General features: G+C 43.9%; 1 long non-coding RNA gene across 1 annotated transcript in view; it reads right to left on the minus strand.

Annotated features, from left to right (window-relative positions):
* Window positions 1-1,499: 1,499 nt before the first annotated feature.
* The window catches only part of LOC121013720 (uncharacterized), a 34,769-nt gene continuing 20,993 nt past the window's right edge, over window positions 1,500-15,275 (minus strand). The window contains exons 3-4 of the long non-coding RNA XR_005782880.1: window positions 2,480-2,626; window positions 1,500-2,253 (exon numbers count right to left, since the gene is read on the minus strand). This is a non-coding gene — a long non-coding RNA (uncharacterized LOC121013720). The remainder of the gene's footprint in view (window positions 2,254-2,479; window positions 2,627-15,275) is intronic.

Below are 15,275 nucleotides of genomic sequence, written 5' to 3' on the forward strand. Positions count from 1 at the left end.
CCCCTCCCCCGTTCATGCTCTGTCTCTCTCTGTCCCAAAAATAAATAAAAACGTTGAAAAAAAAAAAAGCAACTAGAATCTGATATGTAACAGCACATTCTGATATCAATGCCCCTGGACGATACTGTGCATGATGGGAGCCTTGACTGTGTCTGGTATCTTCTCTCTAAAGCATCTTTGTAGCAAGATGTCTTTGCTGCAAGTATTTTTCACCACTGAGCATTTTTGCTGTGCCACTTAGCGGTGAGGCAATTTTGCCATAAAAAAATTTAAAGAGATAAAAAAAATAAATAACTGTTGACAGTTTGGTTTCATTTCTCCATTGACATGATACTCTCATTTTTACAGCCTATAAATCTGAGCCCTCATAACGGTCCATACAGGGGCACGGATTTGAACCCACATTTCCATTAGAACTTTGGAACGTCTATCAAAGGACATGTCGACAATATGCCAAGAAAACAACAGTGTTTCACAAGGGCGCTTTCACAACACGCTGCCAAAATCAGTTACAAATAGGTATCCCAGTATTTGGAAACTGACACCTCTCTTAAAGAAGGAAGGAATTTTAGCAAAAGAAAAAAAGAAAAAAAAGAAAAAGCGTGATGCCAAACGAGGAGACAACTTGAGATGACCAAATATGTACATATGGATACTCTGAATGAAGTCTTTAAAGACAAGTGTTTAAGTACAATCCACAAAATAAAATCCGTTATTTGCACAGTGTTACCATGACCCTACACACACTTTAAATGCATTCAAATATTTTGTCCTTCTCAACAAAGCCTTTTCAATTTTGTTATCGATTTTTCAATGCTTCATCGTGTCCTTTTTAAGGAATGTCTCTCCTTAAAAATCTTTTCGTGATTTTTAGCTTTTATGGCAAAATCGCTTTATGGCCAATTAGGAATGTGGCAAAAGCGTTTGCAGCAAAAAAAAAAAAAAAAAAAAGCTTGTGGCAAAGATGCTTACGGCCAGACTACGGAGAATCCAGCTTGATGATTTGCCTTTTAATTATAGGAAATTTTAGCTTTTACAAAGATAACTACTTTTTTTTTTAATTTTTTTTTCAACGTTTTTTATTTATTTTTGGGACAGAGAGAGACAGAGCATGAACGGGGGAGGGGCAGAGACAGAGGGAGACACAGAATCGGAAGCAGGCTCCAGGCTCTGAGCCATCAGCCCAGAGCCCGACACGGGGCTCGAACTCACGGACTGCAAGATCGTGACCTGGCTGAAGTCGGACGCTTAACCGACTGCGCCACCCAGGCGCCCCAAAGATAACTACTTTTTAAAGTGCCTTTCTAAATATTCTTGTCTTATCACTGAAATGCATGCCTGTACGCACAAGTCTAACTGGCCTAGGAAAACGCCCGCTCCCGCCCACACCCCCACAGCTCTAGACTGTGGATAAAAAGTGCTATGTCATTGATAGAACACATGATAACTCTTTATGTTCGTTGACCAGATTGGTTCATTTTATTTGCGTTGTAATTAGACTGTGATGTCTTTCTGCATCTCGTTCTGACTTAAAGTTTTGGATTTGCGTTTTTTATTTCCAGAGAGTGGCTTCGTATGTGGGAAATTAAAACCTATTTTTGCCTGGCAGTCTAAAATGACTTTGAATCCTAAACGGGTCTCACGTGGTCAGCCTTTAAGACCTCCTTTTTTTGTTGTTACATTTTCTGCGTGATGGACTGGATCAGTTACATGAATTATGCAACAAACGCCCACCTTATCTTGTTGGGTACACTTCTCATCCCCAGGCAAGGATCAGAAGAAAGAAATGATTATATCATTAGATTTTTTTTTTTTTTTTTTTTTAAGTGGTGGCTGTGGTTGATTTTGTAGGGAGTGATTTGAAAGTGGTGGCTCCGGGTAGGAATCTAAAGCCGATCCTTTACTGGGAGGCTTAAGTAATTGTACCTGCCAGGAAAGAGACCAGAGCTCTGCTCTCACTCACCTCCCCCTTTCGTGTGTTCCAATTACCGGGAAGGTTAATGGTGCTGAACAACAGAGGTATGAAGGCGCCTTTCATTGCCTGCAGCATCAGGAAACCACCCCCTCCCCAACTCATTTACCTTCCCTTGGGGTTTATGGAGAAAGACAGAGCATTCTCTCACACGCCAGAGAACATGAGAACCGACTTCTCACAGCCGAGCACAACTTGGCCAACATTTTCTGGACAACAGTTCTATCCCGTTCAGAGCCAGCCTGGAATGTCATGTGAACTCGAATACCGAGCCCAATGTCCTGTAAGAGGAGTTAACGAAGTTCCTTAATCTTGGGAAATCAGCAAACTGCCTTGGGCGACCACACTCTTCTAAATGTTATCCCCAGTGAAACTACTGACTAATCGGGCAAATGCAGAGGAGGCGAGGAGAGTTTTTCCTTGCATTTTTTTTATGCTGAATTAACAACAAGAATTGGGGTATAAAGGCTAACAGGCAGTACCGGGCCCGTGTGTAAAGGCACCCACCTGTGCTACGTAGATTCTTTCATCCTTCTTTCATGATGTAGCACATCGTGATGTCGCCACCCCTAACGTTGAAAGCATCCTGTAGATGTCCTTTGTGACCTCTCTTCTTGAAACATCGTCCTCCCTGCAGACTCCGTCAGGATGAACCTTACATGGAAGTGATAGGTGCCTGTGAGCAGGGCAGATTTTCAGCGAGTGGAAATGAACTTCTGACCCCAGCAAATCTCTCTCGTTTGCTACAGACTTGCTAATATTTAGCCTAAGACAAAACCCTTGTCTCCTTTCCTCGTTATCGTTTCAAACATGTAGCCAAGGCGACTGTAAGGCAGGCAATGTTGCTGTAAAGGCTCCCTCATCCAATCCCTCCGCTTTGATCCGGGGCAGGACATCAAGCCCCAAGAAAGGGTAACGTATGTAAAGAAAAAGATCACTGGAATAGGGTTTGCCGAGATAAAATATAGCAGGCCCGGATGAATTCGAATGTCAGAGAACATGTAGTTTGGGGGACATCTCTATCCTGAACAAATATAAATCTGGCAACTCTCCATTAGGGTGCAATACAGAGATGGGGGTGATAAAAAGTGGGCGGGGGGCACGGAAGGAATCAAAAATAAACATGATGCGTCACTGTTTTGTCTAGGGCAAGGGTCAGCAAACTCTGGCCTCAGGGCCAAATCTGGTTTCAATGAAGTTTTACTGAGACACAGCCACATCCACTCTCTGGATACAGTCTAAGGCCGCTCCCACTCACCAGAGTCCAGAAGCTGCAAGAAATGCAGTATGGCCCATAGAGCCTAAGATATTTACCATCTGACCGTTTACAGAAAAGGCTGACCACGCTTTTGTCCCAGGTAAAGTCCTGAAATGACAGTTGTCATCGTAAATACTTGTGATTCTCATCTCTGCTGAAAGGCTTCTTTCCATAAGCGTGCCCTCAGTGACAAAGCAGAAAATATGTAGGATATTAAACAAGTGATACTATTTTACTCGTCGGGATTAAACATAAGACCGTCATGTTACTTTAAGAAAGATAAACAGAGCTTTGAGAAAGTGTCCTCTACGTCACCGTTTGTGTTTCAGAGCTCCAGACAGCCTCGAGGCGACCTTTAATCTCTCGGCACAATGAAGCAGAGGATATTATAGAAGATTCGGGGGAAATCCAATCCACCCGCCCACCAGCTCTCCCAATCTTCAGCAGGACATTTCCTACCCAATGTGGTTCAAAGTGGCTTAAGGAAGCAACTGTTCCATTCTCGTGCAAATCACTGTGGTTCTGGAAGAAGGAGGGAACGGTAGAATTAATCTCCAGGTAGTAAGAAGAAAAGGCGGGCTTACAGAGTCTGTTGATGCGCCAGTGAGTAGCTGGAGGAAAAAGCCTTCACGTGGAAAGTGGGGTTTTATTCCTCAGGGAACCGACACGAGCCTGGTGCCCTGGGCTGAAGCCGGCTTGGTGGGTGGGTAACGCGAGAGCGGCCTGGGGACCAAAGTCGCCCCCGTCCGCTGACGCGGATGGCAGGCAGAAACAGGATGAAGTTCGCCCGGCAGCTCAAGGTTTGAAAATCTAGTTTGCAAACCAAAATCAAAGACGAAAATTCTATTTGCAGTCTACCTGTACAATGTGTGCGTTTGATTTTCAGATTACGAAGGGTCAAAGGAGGAGCGATCCCTCAAAGCGTATCAGCTGCCGGGATTCCCCGACTCGGCAGCCGAGCGGGGATGGTGGAGGAATGAATCTAGACCCCACTGCCAGCCGCCCGGCCAGAGACTGAAGAAGGCAGGTGAAGGGATTTCCTGCCGTGCGCGGTAAACAACGCTGCGCACAAATAGGCCGTGACCTACATGGTGTACGAGACCAAAGAAGAAATAAGGAAACCAGCTGGTTGGCGTTGAGGACAGAGGACCAGAGCAGAGTCAGTGGGGACTTGAGGCTCCCGAGTGTCTGGGCACGGAGACGGTACAGAGGCCAAAAGTCAGGACACGACAGCTTGGCACGGGGCCCCTCACCGGAGGCCCGTACACCTGTCTCCGCACTTCTGATGGGAAAGTGAAATCGCCTGTATTTTATAAAAGCGCTTCGCAGAAAATGGCCAGGCCCAGTGACAGAATGATAATTCAATAAATGCACATTATTAGTAATAGAAATAACTGTAAGAATCTCATAAAAACATGCCTAATAACCTAATGCCTTTTGGGTTACCCATTTCTACTAATTTTTTTTGACGTTTATTTATCTTTGAGAGGGAGAGAGAGAGAGAGCATGAGCAGAGGAGGGGCAGAGAGAGAGAGGGAGACAGGACAGAAGCAGGCTCCAGGCTCTGAGCCGTCAGCACAGAGCCCGACGCGGGGCTCGAACCCAGGAACCGCGAGATCCAAGGATTTAATCTCTCCTACCGTGGCCTCTAAACCGTAGTCTATCCTACATTTGCCAAGACGTGCCAGGATGAAATGTTACTGTTTTTGGCCCCATATTCCTGTAGTTCCCCGTTGCAGTGTTACAGAAGGATGCTCCCCAGGAGTACTTTTTATTTAAATTTTTTTTTTCAACGTTTATTTATTTTTGGGACAGAGAGAGACAGAGCATGAACGGGGGAGGGGCAGAGAGAGAGGGAGACACAGAATCGGAAGCAGGCTCCAGGCTCCGAGCCACCAGCCCAGAGCCTGACGCGGGGCTCGAACTCACGGACCGCGAGATCGTGACCTGGCTGAAGTCGGTCGCTTAACCGACTGCGCCACCCAGGCGCCCCAGGAGTACTTTTTATATGAATAAACAATTAAAAGTAAGAAACCTTCCTGTAGAATGCATATTAAATATTAAAGTGGGAGCAATTCTAATTTGAAAATAAAAGAATTACAATTATAAGTGAAAATCTGACTACGGTGCCTTTCAGAGGCTGCCCTCTTCACCGCAGAAAATTTTAAGCTGTGATAGAAACATTCCTTGTGGAAATCGCACCTGACAAAAAGAACTCCAACTCAACCTCACATCCCCCAGCTAAACACATTCCTAAATAAGTACTGGGATGTGGGATGGGGGAAATTATCAGATGGGATCGGACTTTGTCAGCTGGTAATCTCTCGGCGAAGCAGACCTAAATTAATTAAACCTCCAGCAGTGAAGACCCTCTTGACAGAATCGTAGCAGGAGTCAGAGGCCGCAAGTCGCGGGAGCACACTTATAGGCCTCGGAATGGGAACTCAAAGGGTTTGAGGTGGATGTTCCAACACGAGAATCTGGCTGGGTTTGGGAAACTCTTCTGACATGAGAGTTATGATTTTGAGGCTCGTTATGAGGGACAAGGGCAATCCAGTGGACAAAGGATAGCATTCTCAACACATACCATGGGAGCGATTGGTGTCATTGTTTTTAATGAGCTTTCATTTGTACTTCATAGATTGGACAAAAGTTAGATCGAAATGGACCACGGACCTAAATAGAAAACCTAAAACGATACGACTTCTAGAAGAAATGTAGGAGACAATTTCCGTGACCTTGGATTAGGCCAATATTTCTTAGGACGCCAAAATCACAATGTATAAAAGAAACATCAATGAACTGGGTTTTATCAAGGTGAAAACACCTACTCTTCGAAAGAAGCATTCACAGTTCGTATTTCTATGAATTATTTGTATCTCATAGAAATAGAAGCCATGAACTGGTTTAAAAAACTACTTGCAAGTAACAGATTTTATTTAAAAAAAATTGTATGTATAAATAGCTCTTAAAACTCAATAATTAAAATCTGAACAGGGGCGCCTGGGTGGCTCAGTCGGTTGAGCGTCCGACTTCGGCTCAGGTCATGACCTCACGCTCCATGAGTTCGAGCCCCGCGTCGGGCTCTGTGCCGACAGCTCGGAGCCTGGAGCCTGCTTCGGATTCTGTGTCTCCCCCTCTCTCTGCCCCTCCCCTGCTCATGCTCTGTCTCTCTCTGTCTCAAAAATAAATAATAAACACATTAAAAAAAATAAAAATAAATAAATAAAATAAAATCTGAACAGACCAATTTCTGGTAAGGAGACTAAATTGGTAATCAAAAACCTCCCAACAACAACAACCACCACCACAAGAAGTCCAGGACCAAATAGCTTCACTGGATGCCAAAATAAGGATGCCAATAAGGCTGTCAAAAAAAAATTCGAGGTCAATATCCCTGATGAATACAGACAAAAATATTCCTGACCTAATAGTAACGAACCAAACCGAACTATACATTAAAAGGATCCTATGCCCTGACAAGTGGAATTTATTCCAGGGATACAAGAATGGTTTGGCATCTGCAAATCAATCCATGTGACACACACAGTGACAAAATGATGGGTAAAAACCATATAATCATCCAACAGATGCAGAAAACACATTTGAAGAAGTCAACATCCATTCATAATAAAGACTCTCAGCAAAGTGGGTACTGAAGGAACATACCTCGACATAGTGAAGTGGTGTTTCTAATCTGTGGTGTTTCTATACACTACGAAAAAAAAAAAAAACTAGTAGAAAGAGAAATTAGGAAAACATTTCCAGTTAAATTTGCATCCAAAATAATAAAGTTCCTAAGAATGAATTTAACCAAGGAGGTGAAAGACCTATACGCTAAAAACTGCAAAACATTAACAAAGAAATTGAAGAGGAAACAAATAATAAAAGTTTTTCTACGCTCATTGATTGGAAGAATTAATGTTGTTAAAATGCCCGTACTACTGAAAATGATCTATAGATCCAAGGCAACCTCTGTCAAAATCCCAGTAGCATCTTTCACAGAAATAGAACAAAGAAGTCCTAAGATGGGTATGGAACGACAAAAGACCCTGAAGAGACAAAGCAATCTTGAGAAAGAACAAAGCTGGAGGCATCATGCTCCTTGCTTTCAAAGTATATTGCAAAGCTATAGTGATCAAAATGGTAGGGTACTGGCATAAAAACAGACACATAGATCAATGGAACAGAACAGAGACCCCAGAAATAAATCCATACACATATAGCCGATGAATTCATGATGAAAGAATCAAGAATGTATTATAGGAAAAGGACAGTCTCTTCAGGAAATGGTGTTGAAAAGGGTCACACACCAAAGAGTGACACTGGACCACCATCCTATACCATACACAAAAACTAACTCAGAATGGATTGGAGACAGGAAAGAAAGACTTAAACCATAAAAATCCTAGAAGGAAACATGGATGGTGAACTTCTTTAAATATATATTTTTTAATGTTTATTTATTTTTGAGAGAGACAGAGACAGAATGCGAGTGGGTTAGGGGCAGAGAGAGAGGGAGGCACAGAATCCAAAGCAGGCTCCAAGCTCTGAGCTATCAGCACAGATCCCGACACGGGGCTCGAACTCACGGACCGTGAGATCATGACCTGAGCCAAAGTCGGACACTCAACCGACTGAGCCACCCAGGCACCCTGATGGTGAACTTCTTGACATCAGTCATGGCAGTGATTTTTGAGGTCTGATACCAAAAACAACGGCAATAGAAGCAAAAATAAATAGGTGGGCTACATCAAACTAAAAAGCGTCTTGCGCAGCAAATGGAACCACCAAAAAATAAAAAGGCAACCTACGGAATGGAAGCAAATATTTGTAAATCTTATATCTGATACGGGGTTAAGAGCCAAAATATATAAAGAACTCTATAATTCGATGGCAAAAAAACAAACAATTCAATTTAAAGAGAGTTAGAACTTGGGTGCCTGGGTGGCGCACTCAGTTAAGCATCCGACTCTTGACTTCGGCTCAGGTCATGAGCCCAGGGTCGTGGAATCAAGCCCCGCATCGGGCTCTGTGTTGAGCCTGGAGCCTGCTTAAGATTCTCTCTCTCTCTCTCTCTCTCTCTCTCTCTCCCCTTCTGCTGCCCTCCCCCACCTGTGCTCTCTCTCTCTCAAATGAAAAAAAAAGAATGGGTAGATATAAACAGACATTATCCCAAAGGAGACATCCAGATGGCCAACAGACACACGAAGGATGCTCAGCATCACTCATCATCAGGGAAACACAAATCAAAACCACAAGAAGATATCACCTCACCCTTGTTAAAATGGCTATTGTCAAAAAGACAAGAAGTAACGAGTGTCGAGTGTCGATGAGCAAGTGGAGCAAAGGTAACCCTCATGCATTATTCATGGGAATGTAAATTAATGCAAAATACTGTGGAAAACAACGTGGAGGTTCCTCAAAAAATTAAAAATCAAACTACCGTATGTTCCTACAATTCTACTTCTGGATATGTATCCAAATGAAAACCACTAACTCAGAAAGGTATATGCACCCCCATGTTGGCTACAGCCTTATTTATTCTGGCCAAGAAGTAGGAACGACCCAAATGTCAATCCACAAATCAATGGTTAAAGAGTGTGTCTGTGTGAGTAAGGTGGGGGGGAGGGGTACGCTCATACACACTGGAATATTCCTCAGCTGTAAAAAGTGTGAGATCTTGCCACGTGTGACAACAGGGATGAACCTTGAGGACACCCTCTACCATGAAATACATCAGGCAGGGAAAGGCAAACACCAGATGATCTCGTTTGTGTGTGGAGTCGAAAAAGAAAACAAAAAACTGAGCTCCTAGCTCCGAGGAACAGATCGGTGGTGGCCAGAGTGGGGGATGGGAGGGCGGGCAGGAGGGGGGCGGAAAAGGTGAAAGGGGGTCAAATGAAGCAAACTTCCAGCTATAAAATAAGTGTGTCCTGGGCATTAACGTACCACATGGTGACTACAGTTGATAATGCTGGACTGTAGCTTTGAAAGTTACTAAGAGAGTCAATGTTAAAAGTTCCCATTCCAAGGAAATAAATGTGTTATCTATGTATGGTGTAGGTGCTAAATAGACCGAGGGGAATGATCACCCTGCAGTATATACAAATACTGAATCATTAGGTTATACATCTGAAGCTAATATGATGTTATAGGATATCAACAGCACCTGAATAAAAAAAATAATAATCAAACAACCCAACTTTTTAAAAAGTGGCCAAAAAATTTGAATAGACACGTCGCCAGGGACGGATAGGATGCAAATTAGCACAGGAAAAGATGCTCTGATTCACAGCCATTACAGAAATGTGAATAAAATTCACAATGGAATCACGCTACATGCTTATTAGTATGGCTAAAGCTAAAAAGACAGAGACGATACGCAAATGTGTGATCTGTAATAGCCTGGAACCAGAAACTACACAAATATCTGTCAGTAGGTGAAGTATCTATCAATAAGTAAATGGAGGCATAGCCATACAGAATATATGACAATAACAATAAATGCATTACAGGTAAGTACAGGAAGGTAAATGAATCAGAGAATAATTACAAAAAGTCAAAGAAACCGGGCAAAAAGTAGCATATATTTTGGGAACTCTGTATGAAATTCTATACGAACACAAACTTGTGGCAGAAAATAGATCACTTACGGTCAGTTGATGAGGTTGACAAGAAAAGTTTATAAAGGAGTAAGAAAAGTCTTTGGGTGGAGATGGTTATATGTTCCTTATCTAGATTGTGAAGGTGGGGTCATGGGTGTATACATATATATCTCAGTACTTATCAAATTATACACTTCAAAATAGCTTATTTCATATAGATTACACGTTCATAAAGTTGTTTATAAAGAAGAATATTCTTTTTTTTTAATGTTTATTTATTTTTGAGAGAGAGACAGAGCATGAGTGGGGGAGGAGCAGAGAGAGAAGGAGACACAGAATCCAAAGCAGGCTCCAGGCTCTGAGCTGTCAGCACAGAGCCAGACATGGGGCTTGAACCCACGAACTGTGAGATCATGACCTGAGCCGAGGTCTGACATTTAACCGACTGAGTCATCCAGGCGCCCCTAAAGAAAAATATTCTTACAAAAAAGAGAACGTAAAAATATTAGCGAATGAGCATTATTACCTTTACGGACTTAGAATTCTCAAAGCCACTTTGTTAAATGGTACTTTTTCAGCGAAATGTTGTAAAGTGTCCTCTTTGGTGTGGAAAAAAAAAAATCAACTCCTAAGACACATTTCAAGGGATCAGATAACACACTCCACTTATTCCTTCTGTCACATCCTGCTTCACCATTAAACACACATCTACCCAATAAAAGTATAGAAAAGACCGACTACAGTCCAAAAATGCCCTGAAGAATGCCCAGCCTCTTCCCCATCAGCCCACCCCAGTGCACCGATGGAAAAGCTGTTCTGGAAAGTGTATCCCCCACTCAGAAAAACAAACCAGCGTACTGAGGACAAAGCTTGTAGAATTCTAGCAATCAAATGAAAACAAGAAGCTCGTTGGAATTAAGCCTATTGAGAAAGACCGATACAGCATCCAGGAACCTCTCCTCTTTGCAGGCAAGTGGTGGGATTAAAGCACGTAATTTAACTTCACTAATAAACCCTCAAAAAGGATTTCTGAAAACAGAACAGAATTGATCCTTCCTGTCAGGGCAGAAAGGCCTCTTCCACGTGCTTGAAGGCGCTGAAACATTAGTGAAGGCGATCGGGGTATGCCACCCCCAAAATATGCCACTTTAGCATCAAGGTTTGTCTTTTGTTTTGTTTTGTTTTGTTTTGTTTTTTTGAGCTAAAGGCAACTGGAAATCAACAGGTGCAGCAAGAACTCTCCCCTCCCCCCCTTTTTCGGCTAAAATCAGAGCTTCAATATCCCTTATGAAGGTGCACCTGCTCCCAGACAAGCCATCACCAGAGACAGTCAGCACTGAGATGAGTTCACATAAGCCAACCTTACCAAAATAGCTCTTGTCTCCCACCATTTCTCTCGTAGATTTCCTAGTCACCTTCCTACGACTTGTCTCTTCAAGCCCGAACCCCCTTTCCTTTGTTAAAAATGGAATGTAAGTTCCCCAGCCGCCACTGTCTCACTGATTCTTTGATTTTTCACTTCCTTTCTGTGGACTCTCATCCATAATAAAATATCAATAAAAATTTTATGTCTTTTCTCCCGTTAACCTGTATTCTCTTAGTGTAATTTGCACACCCCCGGGGACCAAGTCAAAGAGGGTAGAGGAAACGATTTTCTTCTCTACTAGAGAGAAAGGAGGAAACGTGCTTTAGTGGTGAGATAAGACTAAACTTGGGAGGTGATCCAATCATTACCTGAGTCACATCAGTCTTATGTCCTTAGCACCCCTCCCTTGGTGTCCTTGTCAAGACACCCGGGAGAGGTGCAGCATCCAGGAACATAATGTGCTGTCTGCAATGCGAGTCCCATATACAGACGTTCTTTTAGAAATGACTTCCATACTTCCCCTAAAACACGTTCGAGGTAAAGCCACTAAATTCACGTTCTAAGCATGACAGCGGCTCAGCCCACATGGCAGAACCTTGAGAAAGTGCAACACGCCCAGGGACTCCAGGTGTGATACCAATATCCGCCCCAGGATTGTGTCAAAAAGCAGAAAACGCTGCTCTCCCTCGTACTGGCCAAGCAGGAGCAAAATACGTCTTTTGGTGCTTCATTCTTCCCAGTGGTGTGCTTCCCTGGGAGCCTGCAAGATTTCACCAATACCGTGCTTTCTAAGAGCAATTTCTGCTTTCACTCAAATGTATACCCAACAAAATCTATCTATCTTAAAAAAAAATTTTTTTCATATTTATTTATTTTTGAGAGACACAGAGAGACAGAGCGTGAGCAGGGGAGGGGCAGAGAGAGAGGGCAACACAGAATCCGAAGCAGGCTCCAGGCTCTGAGCTGTCAGCACAGAGCCCGACACGGGGCTCAAACTCACGGACCACAAGATCGTGACCTGAGACGAAGTAGGACACTGAACTGACTGAGCCATCCAGGCGCCCCAAAACGATTCTTGCCGGACAGCAATACAGACAAACTTCGTCCAGCACAACTGATTCCTGTCTGAAAGGGAAGAGAATCCCCCAAGTAGAGAATTTGAGCTGGTGTTTCCTATGGAACGTTGGCTGGTTTTTTACCGAAAGTTAGTAATCTTGTGTAAGAATTCTCTTTTCCAGCCACTGTAGAGGCTCCTGCTCCCTCCAGTTCTCACCAGTGTTACCGTCATGCTGGGTCTTTGATTAATGAGCTAATAAAGCCTATGACATGTACTCATGTTACACTGGCTTGAGAGTCCTGGGTTTAACTTTCAAAAATTGCACTTTAACAAAGAGCAACTGTGAGTCGCGATGCCTGCACCAGTCGGTAAGCTAAGGGCGCGTGGGGAACGGTCACCTGTTCAGATACATACACACAGGAAGACTGGCCCCTTTCAAAAAGTATCTCAGCAATCTTTCCCTGCTTTTATTCTGGTTCATAAGAGCTAAGATTTCACAATATCTGGTAAATATGTTAATTTCTGGGGCTCCTGGGTGGCTCAGTCAGTTGGGGATCCCACTCTTGATTTCGGCTCAGGTTATGATCCCAGGGTCGTAGGATGAAGCCCCGTGTCGGGCTCTGTGCTAAGCATGGGCCTGCTTAGGATTCTCTCCCTCTCTTCCTTTGCCCCTCTCCCTCACTCACACTCTCTCTCTCTCTCTCATAAAAAATTAAAAATAAATAAATATGTTGTTTCCCTGTTAAAAACCCACCAGCTCCTATTTGTTCTATGCCATCGTAGTTTTGGACCACATCCTTTCTCCTACTTAATGCCCAGCACTCTGTGTGTGGGTCTGATAAGAGGCTCTCAAGCTGAGATGGGTTCTAGAAAGTTAGAACCTACAGTTCCATACTTCCTGAACACTGGGACAGCCTCATGACACCCCATCCCTGCCCTGGCTGTTCCCACTGTCTGCCGGAGAGAGAACCACTCTCCCTTCCCTCTGGTCCTCCCACTTTCCCGGGGAGGCTGGAAGGGAAAGGTTTCTCTTCTTCCCTCCCCGTAGCTGCCCCCCCCCCCACCAAGTCTAACCATCCCTGTTTAAAGGGGCTATTTGGGGGCGCCTGGGTGGCTCAGCCAGTTGAGTGTCTGACTGTTGATTTCAGCTCAGGTCATAATCCCAGGGTTGTGGTTTTGAGCTCCGTGTCAGGCTCTGTGCTGAGAGTATGGAGCCTGCTTGGGATTCCCTCTCTCCCTCTCTCTCTCTGCCCTTCCAGTGCTCTCTCTCTCCCTCTCTCTCTCTAAAATAAAAAAATAAAAAAAAATTTTAATGAAAAAAAATAAAGAGGCTATTTCCCATATATTCAGTTTCATTGCAATTACTCCGGTGGATACTGACACCATCCCACTTTCAAAAAGAACTAATCAAATATCTTACCTGCTGGATGGGGATCCATCCTGCTACTAGGAAAGCTGAGACAAGAGCGATTTTGTAAACGTCCCAGTGAAGTTTATACCTGTAAACAATTTTCTGTCCCTGCACTGCTCGGTCCTTGTCGATCTGTGAAACTGAGTTTTAAATCAACAAAGATTCCTGGTTATTCGAGTCAAAGGATGTATCCTACTTAGTGCTGTGTACCAGAACATGTGCTGAACTTGGTCTGGAGATGAACAAGGCATCCCAGCAGCACTCAAGAAGGCACCCGTCCAACGGGGCTCACAGACATACACGCAGAACACAGAGGGTCTGGCTCATAAGTATTAGAGAGGTACAGACCAGGTGAAAATAGGGCATGATCAGGGAGAAGCACTTCCAAAGCTTTCAAGGGGCGTGAAATTTTAACTGGGCTTCCCACAATTGATTAAAATAGGGCAAGTCAGGGGCGCTTGGGTGGCTTAGTCGGTTAAGCGGCTGGCTTCATCTCAGGTCATAAACTCAGGTCATGGGTTTGAGCCCTGGTGCTGACAGCTCAGAGCCTGGAACCTGCTTCGGATTCTGTGTCTCCCTCTCTCTGCCCCTCCCCTGCTCATGCTCTGTTCTCTCTCTCTCTCAAAAATAAACATTAACAATTTTTTTTTCTTAATTAGGGCAAGTCAAAATCAGCATGGGAAGAAAGGATACCCAGGTGAGGAAGCAACCTGTTCAAGAAGGAACAGCCTGTTTCTTTTCCATGCCCCTAAAAATGTCACCGTCACTGGCAGTCATTACTTAGATATGATATTACTCGAAAGACTTATTTTTACCAAAAAAAAAAAATTTTTTTAAGGTAGACTGAGGCTCTAATTAAATTAGATTCCCTAGGGGCGCCTGGGTGGCGCAGTCGGTTAAGCGTCCGACTTCAGCCAGGTCATGATCTCGCGGTCCGTGAGTTTGAGCCCCGCGTCAGGCTCTGGGCTGATGGCTCAGAGCCTGGAGCCTGTTTCCGATTCTGTGTCTCCCTCTCTCTCTCTGCCCCTCCCCCGTTCATGCTCTGTCTCTCTCTGTCCCAAAAATAAATAAACGTTGAAAAAATAAATAAATAAATAAATAAAATAAAATAAAATAAATTAGATTCCCTCAAGCACGGTATCACCTTTTGATTTTGATTACAAGGAGCATTTTCAAATGGGGGCCTGTTTATAAAGACACACAATAAAAACAATGATTTCTCTGATTTCCAAGCAACCTTCTCTCTCCTCCCCCCAAGCCCATCACCATCTGAGAAATGTCACCCACGGGCCATGACAGCCAGAACAGGAGGCCTAGCCGTGCGCCCCCAAGAAGGCACCCAGGGGAAGCAGCAGATCTCCTACCTCTCAAAGACACGCGTGGAACATTCGGCATTCTCTTGCACCTTCTCAAATTGCGTCCCAAATCCCGAATCACCCATAATAATGAAAATTCCAGAGGTCACCCAGAACCAGATCGAAAGCCAAAAGCCGAAAGAAATAGCTTGCGGTCCCAGTCTGACCACGGACTGTAACCTTGGCCTTTGGCGGGTGGGATGAGAATGTTTGGGCAGGTGCAGATCGGGAGCTCTGGTGGAGAGGCC

Source organism: Herpailurus yagouaroundi, unplaced genomic scaffold, assembly GCF_014898765.1.
Source record: "Herpailurus yagouaroundi ecotype Mexico unplaced genomic scaffold, PumYag 199, whole genome shotgun sequence".
Lineage (NCBI taxonomy): Eukaryota > Metazoa > Chordata > Mammalia > Carnivora > Felidae > Herpailurus > Herpailurus yagouaroundi.